A 12,792-nucleotide genomic window follows, 5' to 3' on the forward strand; every position below is an offset into this window, starting at 1 on the left:
GGTTGCTTATCTCACGCCGAGCTCAAGGAATTCGCGATGCTCGCATCGTTAGGGGTGCGCGATATCTGTCGCGCAGCCTGCAGCATCCCAAAATGAAAATTGCTCTCGCGCTGCTAAATAACCGAGCAACCTTCATGGTTGGAATGCTGAGCAGTAACTCTTCACCGTCACCTCCCTGCGCGTTCACCCACAAAACGGTGGGTTGATAACAGCATCGAGAGCATGCTAACAACAACAACCAACCACCACCAAGCTGCCAGCAAGAAGAGCAACGGCGAAGGAAAAAGCAAAAGGAAATTCCATCCACAATCGTTATGCAATCAAACCTCGTCGAAGGAAGGGGAAACAGGCAGCAAGGAGACAGCTGGGGACTCCGTAAGCCTTCCCTTAGCTCCCAACCCCCCCCCCCCCCCCCACTCCAATCAAGCAGCCACAATCCATGAGCGTCCTTGATAAAGGCGGGCAATGGAATGTGACGTCTGCTGAGTCGGCTGTCTCAACTGCTGCTGCTGCTGCTGCTGCTACTACCACAAGGCCGCTATGTTTGTGTTGAAAGTTTTTATTTCTTACTTTATGTTGCCTCACGGTTGTATGCGGCTGCCGCATGGCAACTTGAAACAAAACGCACCACCGCACCCCGATCGCACGCCGCATCGCTTCACCGCTCAACAAATAAATCCTCCACTTTCGTGAGCCACGAGCTGCTCAGTAAAAGTTATCACAATTGTTTTGTTGTTGCCACTTGCCGGTCGAAGGGGTAGGAGAGGAGGTTAGGGGTGGGGGTTTCATTACCGGGGATACGATGGCGTAAAAGGGAACGCGGCGAATGTGCTCGGGCACCCAAGATGGTTTCGTCTTTGCTAGTTAATTTCGAATTTTTCAACAATCCACGTGGCGCTCCTGTGGCGCTCCGGTCTTCGCCTCCCGGTTTATGTTGTTCGAGTTCGAGCGGCAGTGAATCGGATTACTGTTGTGCAAGCACGAATGACTGAACGCCGAGGAGGCAGCAGCAGCAGCAGCAGCAGCACCAAGAGGATGATAATCTTATTCCAACTCCACTCGAGTCGGCGGCAGGCATTTCGGGAGGAATTAGAAAACGAGAAAATCCTTTCGTGTTCTTTTCAACTTCTGAACGCCGCAGGAGCGACTCTCAAGAACCACTCGAGCGAATCATTAGCCTGAACGCATCTTTTAAACATTATTCATGCACGGGATGAAGCTGGGCACTAATTTGGTGCAAGGATGAAACAGATTCATGTTCAATCTGAATTATTTGCGCTCGTGAACGATTACAAACGGGTATATCAGGAAAATATTAACTGTGCCTCTAAGATATTTGTTTTATGGTAGCACAACACGGATTCGATTTCAAAACAAACAGCCTTTTTATTTTTTAATGTAATATTAAAAAACCTGCTTTAAAAAATACCATAAAAGAACCAGTATCACAATAATAAAGGATAAACAATTAGTGACTGCAGGGAAATTACCTTAAATGATCGATAAAACACGTCGGATAAGAAAGATTGATTCAATGCGATCCTTAGTTCATTGTTTACTAAAAGCTGTTTAAGAAGGAATAATTCTGTTTTTGAGTAACAATGAACTTGTGATCATCTCTACAATGGAATAGTCACACGATACGACAACTCTTCTTTTCTGTTGAAGTGATTTGATGTGATTTGATTCATTTTATCAGAAATAGAAAATCTTTAACTCATGGTAAGTTCTGAAATGCATTGGGTAGAGCTTTCTATTGTTCTTATTACTGACTAAAATTCTAAAAGCAGATTAATTCAAATATTTCAAGCGCGTATTGAATGAATTACGTTATAAGACAATAGACGCCCGACAGTTTTAGTCCAGCCTTTAAAACGTGTTTCAAATAACCAAAAATGGAAGTTTATGGAAGTTAAGATTATACAAAACTTCCTTAACACCTGATTTTGTAAATAGTAAGGAAAAAGTTATTAAAAAAATACACCATTGTATTCATATGAACGGTTGTATCTTGCGTCATCCCAAGGAATTTTGTTCCAATCTACAACCATTTTCATATTTCCGTCAGTACGCTGCTCACACTCATAAGTTATTCATAATTGCTAACTATAATAGTTAATAATTTTTTAAATACGATAATAGAAAACGTTGATTTTTTTTTGGTAACTTTCCATAGCGTCTTGGTATTCCTTTTTTTCTATGTACAACCTAAAGGCCTTTAATCTGAAAAGCTCTAATATGATCAAAGGCTATCGGAATTCTCATATTCCTGCACCGGGCTTCATCTGTCGAATATGAAACTCGTACGAAGTATCAGCTTCCGGCAAAACAGATTAAGAATATTCATCGAAAAGCGCAAACTTCGCCACCTCCCGTCCCGCTTAATCCTCGCCAATCCCTGAGACACCGATGCCCTGCGCTCTTGCCGCAAGAAACAAACCGAGCAGCCCACCTTCCTGTCCCAATAAACGGGCGTATTTCGCCCCCCGCCCCTCTCCTTACATGCCTTCACCACTCACCATTTCATTGGCATGGTGCAAAATCAACCAGGAGAAGAAGAAAAAAAAACCATGATAAAGAAACAAAAACAGAAACTCAACACTGGGCCAGGCTGGGGTGGAGGCCGGATTTTTTTTTCTGGAAAATAAATGAGTTAACTTTTTGCCACACGCGGCCCAGGCCACAAAGTTTTTGGCCCGGACCAAGAAGAAGCAGAGAAAAAAAAAACCGATCCCACGAGGCCCACGGGAATGATCAAACCAGAAAGAAACGGCCGCCTGTCCGGGGGTGGGACCGGGGAGGGAAGAAAAAAAATCATCCATTACATAATCGATCAGTGAACATATTCCGGCTGGCCGGTCCCGAAAAATTCGCACCCGCACAATTCTCGGTGCGTGTGGCACGCCGGGGGGCCGAAACAGCGAAGTGGGAGGACCCTAGTGCGCATAAATCCCATCCAGCATGCTGGCGCTTTGGCCCGATGATTAATGATACCGGCAGCAGCATGTCCGCTCGTTCGCCGGTGTTCGGTCTGGTATGGGGTTTGGTCTCTGGCTTCCATTTGAAAAGTGAATTAATGCCACGCTTGGAGCAGACAAGCTGCTGCTGGTGCTGGTACTGACAAAGTTAGGACGAAGGACATATGAGCTCGCTGCTCATGATCGCTTTTGTTCATGAATGTGAACGTCCCACGGCGCACGCTATGCTGTGGTCAACACATTCGGAATAAAAGATAAAATTTCAATTCAACAACCAGCCAAACAATCGATCATGAACAGCAGCAGCAGCAGCAGCAGCAAACGAGTTCCATCCATCAGCATATCAGTTATAACGCCATCAGTTATAACGCCAACGTGGTGCTGGCATCCACAATGCCATTTAAACAGGCAACACTTCAACTACAGACCCTCAGGCCAATGCAACCCCAAAAAAAACAAGTACTACCTCGCACCATCACCCCCCTTCCGGGCGTGACCGCGGGGCGGGAAAAACCGCGAACCCCGAAGGAACGGAAAGGAACGACGTGTCTGATGATGGCTGACCGCACCCCCAAATGCGGCGCCCTGCTCCTGCTCCTGTGCGGGTGTGGGTTCCCGCATTATGCGGATGACGTTCCCCCTTGGGGCTCATCAAACATCGCACCCAACGAACGAACACATGCGAAGGGGGAACGGGGGCGCCCGAAAATTGCGCTGATGTGGATTCGCAGACGCGAACTTTTGGCTTCCGGCTGCCCAGGGAGCACACCTCCCTCCCACCCGCTTCCTTTCGTTCCCGGCAGCAGCTTTCCAGGGTTCCGAAACCGGGAACTTCAAAGGGAGACGATCGGTTGAAGATCCTTTTCGCCATTGTTTGCCCGCGGCTGCCGTGGAAGACTGCATATTGATGTGCGTGTTTGTGCGTGTGTATGTTTGCATGTGTTTGTGCGGACAAACAAGTGGAGTAACAGGTAAACAACAGCCCCGGGACCGGTCGAAGGCACTGCGCGAACCGACTTTCTTCTGATCTCTCGCGGGGGGTTTCAATTTTTCATTTTTCGTTCATTCGCCTTCGCTGTGGAAATTCAACTCCCGCTCCCCTAGAGCGACCCCTTTGTTACCGACGCCGTCCATTGTCAGAACATCCGACACACAGACACGTACGCAAGTCGCTGCGATGCGTCGTTAATGGAAAGTTTCCTAATGGAAACGTTTTCCTTCCAGGAAACTTATGGGCTGCCAGCGGATCCGGGTACGTTCCCTTTCGTTCACCTTTCACTCTGTTGCTCTGGCGGTGGTAGTTACAGGGAGAGCCTCACCTTGGATGTGATGTGTACACAGTACACTGTCTGGTACGCTCCAGGAACTCCACCGATGGCATCAAAAAGCACGACCGACTGGATGCTTTCACATTGTTCAACTTCACACACCAGCGCCCCGGTCTCGGCAATTACTCGGTTCATGTAGAAGCTGCCACGCACCTGATGCTGCTGCTGCTGCTGCTGCTGCTGATGGGTTCACGAGATCCGCGAGCAACTTCCAACAATCCAGCAGCCATATCGCGGCATTATCAAGCAGCAGGTGAGCAGGCGAATGTTTGACTGATTGTTTGCCGCACCGTCCTATCGGCTATCCGTCCTATCTTATCGCACGGTAGCGGTAGCGAAGCTTGAGTTATGATTTCACCCTTGGGCCTTCCCTATCACGTACCATCGTACCGGTGGCCAGCGGTGAAAAGCTCGCACAGAGGACGCATAAATGGCATCAAAGATGATGGTGCTGATAATGTATAAAACATCATATTATGCTACCTCAATGGGTTTATGTTGTCTCAAATCGGGAGGGGTGGTTTATGATAATCGCGCTCGCACCTAAGCCTTCCTTGAGGCCACGCAGGATTTAACGCAACGCGCTGCTATCGATAAGGGAGCTAGAGAGCAACGGGAGTCCATTGTTACGGTGCTTTAATCATACAAAATTCATAAGTGTGAGTATCAAAAACGACGCTGGCAAACGAAACTGTTGATGCATCGCCCTATATTTTTTATCTGCTGCGTAATACTTCACTTGGGGAAGCCTTGAACCCTTAACCTCACTTCCTGCTGAATATTTAAATCAATTTTCCTTTCGGCCTTTAAACGAAAAGAACTTTCCACATTAAAGCGTTCACCTTTCAACCCTTCACAATCAGTTGCGAGAAAAAGATAGCAAGCAAGCAAAATAGAGAGAGAGAGAGAGAGAGAGAGAGAGAGAGAGAGTGAGAGAGAGAGAGAGAGAGAGAGAGAGAGAGAGAGAGAGAGAGATAAAAAAAAGGAAGAGAGATGAAGAAAAGGTAGAAAAAAAAGGAAAAGGTCACCCCCTTCATCCGGGGCGAGCATTTTTCATTCCGGAACAATTTATCATCTGCCGTGGCTTCCTTCCCTTGGCCGCAGTAACTGCTAGCGGGTGAAAGGGGGTATCCGACAGTACCCGGCCGAACCATCGGAGGGACAAAACAATAATCTTACGTGACACATGAGGGACAGCGGCACAAATAGAACTTCACTTGCGCTGCGTGCCATCCCGAACCCACCTCACGCGCTGGCGCACTGATTTCCATAGACGAAACCGGCAGGAAGGAAGGCAGCTCATAAAGCTGTTATCAAACCGGTTGCAGACAGTCAACCCTCGGGGGTTTGGGGTGGGGGACACCGTCCCATACAAGCACCACGAGCACCAGGACACTGCTGGACTTAATTTTTATCAGCTCATTAACAGGCTGGCGGTCGGAACAGCTTTAACGGTTCACCCCCAAACCCCCCGGGTGGTCCCTTACTGGACTGGTTCAAAGGACCACCGAGGGTAAGAAGAAAACAAAAATGGTCGGCTCTCTCGGGGGTGGGGGAGGTTAACTGAGACAAACCTACCCCTACCGATGGTCATCCCCTGTTTTTTTTTTACTTTCCTACACCCAAACCCACCCCCACCCCTCGGTTTCTCGATGATAAATGTGCTGCCAGCGATGATTCCGTGGAGTGGTGACCTTCCGCTTTGCTAAGATTTACAACCCGAAAACAACATAGCCAGCCAGCCAGCCAGCTAGTCAGCCCGCTTCAAACGCGCGATTGGCGTCCTTCGTTGGAGATTTATGTTACATCTCACCCCCACCGCCCTCTAGCGAATCGGAAGTGCCGACCGGATGCCTGCCGGTTTGGCCAGGAACTCTTTATTAGCAGCGACATTCTTTGCGTCACGCGTCCCAACCCGAACCCGAAAAGGATGGCGCGAGGGGTGACGGTATGCCGGACATAACCGAGCCCGAAATGAGATTACGGTGGCCGGTGGTACAATTTTCGGTTTCACGCCCAGATTCTGAGCAGATTCCGAGAGGAGAGGAATACCGGGGAAATGGAAAATGAAATTTCGCTCGCTTTTATTTGCTCAACGTAATTACGCGCGAGCTACGTACACGGTGCGACCACCGCAACCTCGGCAAACTGTCGTGCTTCGCGCAGGAAAACGAAATTGCCACTTGGTCCGAGTCCGAGCGAGCGAGCGATCGAGCGAGCGAGCTTGTTTTCAGTTTCGTTTGTACACCCATCCCATCATCCGATGGACGAATCAAAACAGAAAGCGATAGCAGCGACAGCAAGACATTGGTTTAAAGTCGCATTACGTCGCGTCGCCCACTTCTCTCGTCGCTCACAGCGAGCGTCTTTCAGCGCGAAAAATGATGAAGCAAGCATCATCTCGCTCTCGGATAGCATCGAAGTTAATTAAATGCTTCACTAGACACTCTCGCTGGCCGCGGTCACGCCGTGCTACACCTTCTGGCACCAGCTGTGACAGGCGATGACGATGGGCAAAGCGTTGGAATGGTTTTTAAAGAAAGTCCTCACCATTCCTACCGAAATGAGCTCGGGAAAAACTGAGTGCATAATGATGGACTGAAGTAAGCAATAATGCGGGCAAACGGAAGCAGAAAACAGGCCCTGGCCGGACGCCCAGAAAGAGAAATGTACTTCCGGAGGGTGGCGCTCAGTTCGGGAAGAGCTACGGTCTAGGAAATCTGATTAAAATGGAACCATTTTACGACGAACGCACCGATGTGACCCTTGCGGACCTTGCGAGCTTGTGAGCTGAATGCTGATGAGCTGAGCTATCAGTAACCGTTGCGTCCCATCATCGTAGCGTATGATGTAAGGAACTACCCTCGCTCACTGGTGCGGGTAGCACTTCCCCAATACCTGCGGAAGGTGCTGCGAAAAGGGAGAATGGTGGAGCTTATTAGGGACCAGGCCGCTTGATTGGAAGCCGAACCACACCACCTCCCGGTTGGACTTGGTGGTAGCGAGATTTTTATTTATGTTTTGGCCCTGGACATCGACCGCTCCATGTCGGTGGTCCATTGTGTAATCAAACCAACTTATTTGCTTAGATTACGGTGCGGGTCGTGGGTTGGAGATGCAAATTTAGCCCACTTGAACCCCCCAAATGCTGTGGAATTAAAAGCAGTCTAGTAGACTGGTTCGTCTGGTCGCTCTCTCTGCTTTTCTCTTTCTCTTCTCCTCTCTCTCTCTCTTTCTGCACCAAAAAAGAAGCTCATTAATTTATCATCAAACTTGATCGCACGCGGGGCAAAAGCGATTAAAATGCGGCAACAGTGGAGGAGTCCGGAGGCATGATTCTTGCATAAAAAGCATTACTCCTACTCGGTGCTGGCTCGGTTTCGAATCGATTAATGGAGAGAGTGGGAGAGACAAGTGAACGAAGTGCGGTGGCGGGACTAACGAATCCGAAAGTTGGTCTGAATTTCTGTTGATTTTCGATTTCCTTTTTCTAGAAAAGTCCTCGGAGCTACTTATACGCTAGCTGGCGAGCGTCGGTTGGTCGATAAAATACAAAAGGCTAGCCCAACCAGCCAAAGGATCGCCATTCAACGCCCTCGGATTGGAGTTCATCAATCATCGGCAGCAGTAATGCGTCCCAAATTTGCGAAAGTGCCACAACTCGCGACATCGCCAGCGGTTCTTATCGTTTCTGCAGCTCACTGATAGACTCTGAACTCATCTAACTTGGTCTAGACTAGGATTAAATACAGACTAACCACCATCGGTTTCTTTCTTAAATTTAAATAGTGTGCCAAGGATTAGAGTACTTTCGAAAACAGCTCTCTTCAGATTGAGAAAACAAAAACCCCCGCAAACCCTGTCCTAACGAAAGGGGACGTAGCGTTTTCTATAAGCTGCTCCCTTAGTCAAAATAAATAACTCAAAGAAGACGAAAGATAATCAATTAGGAGTGCGCTAGGGGCCACCAAAAAACACTGCTTACCTTTTAAAAAATCTTCATTTTTAAACGGCTGCCAGCGTGCTCGCTCTAGCACGACAGCACACCACGACGGACCCCTTCCAGGGCATAGTTAATCCTCAAAGCAACCATCATTATCCTCGCTCGGTGACACCACCCTGCCCTGCCCTGCCCTGCCCTGCTGCAGCAACGCACCTACGAAATGGCCGAAAGATATGGCACCACGAGCGAAGCGTCACGACGCGAGCCTTCAATCGCCACCCGGAACTACCGGAACCACTTATCACCACAACCTGCCGCTTGCCTGCTTTACGACTTTACGGGCCAGTCGCTCGCTAAAAACGGATGACAATTTTCACCTCCTACTCCTCCTCACCCTCCTTCTTGTTTCCTTCTGCTCTCCCTTTCCGGTACCTTCTCCGTTCGCGGCACCGTCAGCGCGTTGTTTCGTGTCAGGTTCAGGTTCACCTCAAGCTGCGTCTCTCTCCGTCGCTCCGCTACCAAAATTAGTTTGAGCTCGCTAACAACACGCGCTTTTGCGCTCCCCACTTTTTCACTCGAACGCACCGAGACCACCGGTTGGTTCGGGATGGTCTGCTGCCGCTTTTCGGTCGGTCGGTCGGTCGGTCGGTGTCCGGAACCCCCGGAACGGTAGAGGACACCGGGGGTTTTCCGGGATATTTTGGCGACCTTTTTTACACTTTTGCCATACCTTTTCCACTCACTGGGCTCGGTGAAACACGGTGGAAATATTTACGAGCAGGCGCTGGCTGGCGCCTGGTGACTGCTGCGGCTGCTGCTGCTGGTCCCTGCTGCTGCTGCTCTGGCACTGTACTGGTTTATTTATGTTTTACTTCCTCGAACTTTTCACCAGTGAACCAGAGCACACCCAACGAACGGGAGATCGGAGAGCGGCGAGTGGAACGAGGGTAAAATTCAATATTTGAAATTCCTCGCCCTCGGAGTGGCAGACGACGATGCACTTGCGTAAATTATCGTAGCTATAACGCGACACGACAAACTACCCACAGCACACAAACACACTCGCACACAGACAGACAGACACAAATCGCAAATCGCGCTCGCGCTGGCGACCACTTTAACCAACCGGGAACTTTACTTGGCTCGGCACTGGTAGAACGCTAGCAGACGCTACTCCATTGGCAGACCAAATTCAATCAACATCAAGCACAGGCGTTGTGAAGGCGCAATTTTCTTTCGCTTTTCTTTGCGCGCTATACAAACTCACACATACGCAGCGCGACTACGCCTTATCACTCACTCACTTCGTTGCCCGGAGATGCCGCACCCGACAGTCGTGCAGCATACAGGGGACCCGGGAAGGAAGCTGTACTTGAAATCACACTCGATCAGCTGGGAAATCGAATTTTCATCCCCCTTCCCATTCACTCGGAGTCAGGGCCACCGGCGAAAGGGAACGCCCAAGGCCCTAGGCCAACCCCAACAGCAGCACTACCTCGTCCGGTACGCGGTCACGTAATACGTTATTCGTTTATTTTGCTCCCTTTTCTCACTCACACAGCAAACACCCCACAAAAGCGGGGGGGGGGGGGGGGGAGCGGGGGATGAGAAATCCGGAATCGAACAGCACGAACGACAGACGCGTGAGATAAGCAACGCGCACTCGGCCCTTTGAAGCAACAACAGCAACAACAGTTACGGTGACGACCACGATGACGATGACGATGACGACGACAACGTGCGGTGCCAGAGCGTCCTTTACGGCTGTGACAGGCAGACTGACAGGCGGCTGGCTGTCGACAAGCGCCAAGCGCCAAGCAGAACAGCCCACGGCCTACGGCAACGAACTCCCAGTTCATTCACGTGGATGTTCTCACTAAGGGAACGGTGTTCATTCCGGGGATGGTTTTGGTGATCCTGAATCCGATTCACCGTGCGGAAGGTCGTCTTCTCGCCGGTGAGGACCTTTCTCAATCTGGCCAGCTGCTTCCCCTCGAAGCTGCAGCGAAACACGAACTCCGGCGCGCGAAGTGAGGACCAGTTTGGTCCAGCGACATTCGAACGCCACTGCGCATGCGCCTGGGATGTGGGACTGGGAGCGATTTTGCTCGCACGCCTGTTTACGCTTCCGATGCAGCGTCTCTGGCGGGAAATTAGCGTACTAAACGCCCGGACATCCAGCGAGAGGCAGCATAAGACGGGGGATCATCAACATTAACGTCGAGGATGACGAACCGATCCGATGTACGGCCACCAGAACAGATTGTGAGCCATCCTGTGTGTTCAAGTGTCACCATTTCTTCCTTTAAATGAGCCCTTTAAAGAGAAGGAGCCATTCAGAACGCTCCGAAATTGAATGATTCGTCCATTGGAGACACCATCTGGTGTGGCGTAGGGCTAATTCGTCGCCCCCTAAAACCCCTAATGCAAATTACCTTATCAAGTTCTCCTGCCACTGCTACAAAACCACAGCTACAGATCTCCTTCCCCTGGAGCAACCTTTGCGGGCACCCAAAATTCACATTCCCCTGGCCACAAACCTTGCCTGGCCTCGGTTGTCGCTATCACACCGTGCTGCCGCTCATAATAACCGATGATAAACGGTGACATTAAATTTGAGGTCGGTTATGATCCAATTAGATTCGAGGCGCTAGTCCCTCTTCGTTGGCGCCCTAGATGGGACTGCGCTGGGAGTTTCCTCTCGACAATACCGGCGAGACAAAGACGTCACCTTCGAAGGTGCGTTCCCCCCCCCCCCCCCCCCCCCCCCCCGAAGAACAGACCACCCCATTCCCAGCCAGCTTTGCCGGTGTACGCAAACGGTCTACGCGACTCGAGATGAGGTTTCCGGGACGTTAATTGGGATCTTCAACTAATCGTACGGACGTCTGGAAGATGGTATTGGCCACACTCGAGGGCGCGCGCTCGCTAGCATTCGGTTACTGGCTGGACGGACGAAGAAGAGGAAGACATTAACAAGCTCACCCTTCTCACCTCAAGTGGAATGTTCAAGTGTTTGACAGGGTGTGTCATTAGATTGTCATGTGGCGAACACGTCACGCGGTAAGATTGCAACTCGAATCCTAGCGCCAGGTATCACAGAGCACCAGTGGTGAAATATGAATAACAACATAATTAACGCGAAGAGAGTAACATGTATGAGCAAGCAAACTGGAACGATTAATTACAATGTGTTGCTAGAGTGGGAAAAAAACCACTGTTCGAGCATACACGCTGAGTGAGTGGTGGTTAAATATTGAAACAAACCTTTCGCGAAATGCGCGCTTCACACTTAGTGGTGCGAAAAAAGCGAAACAGCGCAAAAGTGATGTTCGTGGTATACATTTTGCGCGTCCACCAATTAACATCCTGTCGAACCTAAACCGGTCGCTGTGAATGCCACAAACAAAAAACAAAAAACAAACCTCGCCCTGAAAAACAATGCTGCAACCGCCAACAATGTTTACAGCGAACATAAGAACAGCATACACTGGCGCTGGCACCTAGCACAGCACAAACAGACACTCCACTATTGGCTCACGAGTGTCATTAACTTAATGAGCGCCCGAGCACCAACGAGCACCACCGAGCGCATACCTTGTTTTATCGCGACTTCGCAGGTCGGCGCCACCCAATACCAGGAACTGATTAGCACACGGTGCTAGCACCATCGCCATCGCGGTCGTGCATCATGGGTGAAAGTTAATTTATGTTTATGCAATTAGTGCAAATCCAGGAAAATTAGTTCCCCCTCCCCCATTCAACTCCTTCCACGGAGCACAGATGAGAGAGAAAGAAAGCAAATGGTGGGAAGCGAAAGCGAAAAAAGCACGCTCCTGCTGGTGCAACGGTGAAGGGCGATGATGGCTTAAGTGCAGATCAACACCTCATTTGCCATTCCGCGCGAGTGTAAATGTTGGAAAAAGAGATGCCAGACTCTGCTCCTGACGGGAGCTTAGAAGGATAGAGCCCGAAAAGGGAAACAGGATGATTGGCGCTAGTGGTTCCTGGTTCCTTCGTTTGTGCGCCAAGCGCTGTCTGATGTAGCACCGCAGCGTTCCGTGGCTCATACCAATTCCGATTGGTTTCCGTAGCGAAGCCACCGTAGCATTAATATCCAAAACTGATTTCTAATTACACTTCACGCTAGTCAAGACTTCCTCATTCTCTTTGTCGGTGCCATTCCTTCGCATGAATAGTCGGTTCCAGTTTCTGGCTGCCGGTGACCACTAATTCCTATAATCCGACCGATAATTGCATTAAATGCCACGCTGCAGGAGCCATAGTGATGACCACCGGGGAGCCAAGACTCCGGAATGAGTTGTGGAAAAATCACCTCCCTCAAAAAAAAAGCATCGCTTCCAACCAGTGGTCACAAATGGCGAACGAAATCGACTTGGGGTTGCAAAGGGAAAATGGAAAAATCCTCAAACAAAAAAAAACACGGCCTGATCATTGTAGATTTGTCGCCGGACCTTGACCGTTTCGTTCCGGAAATTCCGTTTCGATTTGTCTGGCGAGATACGCGCGCGCGCGCGCGGGG

General features: G+C 49.9%; 1 protein-coding gene across 1 annotated transcript in view; it reads right to left on the reverse strand.

Moving 5' to 3' along the window:
* LOC126570407 (zwei Ig domain protein zig-8-like) overlaps nucleotides 1–9,999 on the reverse strand; it is a 20,230-nt gene extending 10,231 nt beyond the window's left edge. The window contains exon 1 of the mRNA XM_050228147.1: nucleotides 8,292–9,999. The gene's annotated coding sequence lies outside the window, so the exon portion shown is untranslated. The remainder of the gene's footprint in view (nucleotides 1–8,291) is intronic.
* Between the last annotated feature and the right edge of the window lie 2,793 nt (nucleotides 10,000–12,792).

The sequence above is a fragment of the Anopheles aquasalis genome, chromosome 2 (genome assembly GCF_943734665.1).
Source record: "Anopheles aquasalis chromosome 2, idAnoAquaMG_Q_19, whole genome shotgun sequence".
In the NCBI taxonomy this organism is placed as follows: domain Eukaryota; kingdom Metazoa; phylum Arthropoda; class Insecta; order Diptera; family Culicidae; genus Anopheles; species Anopheles aquasalis.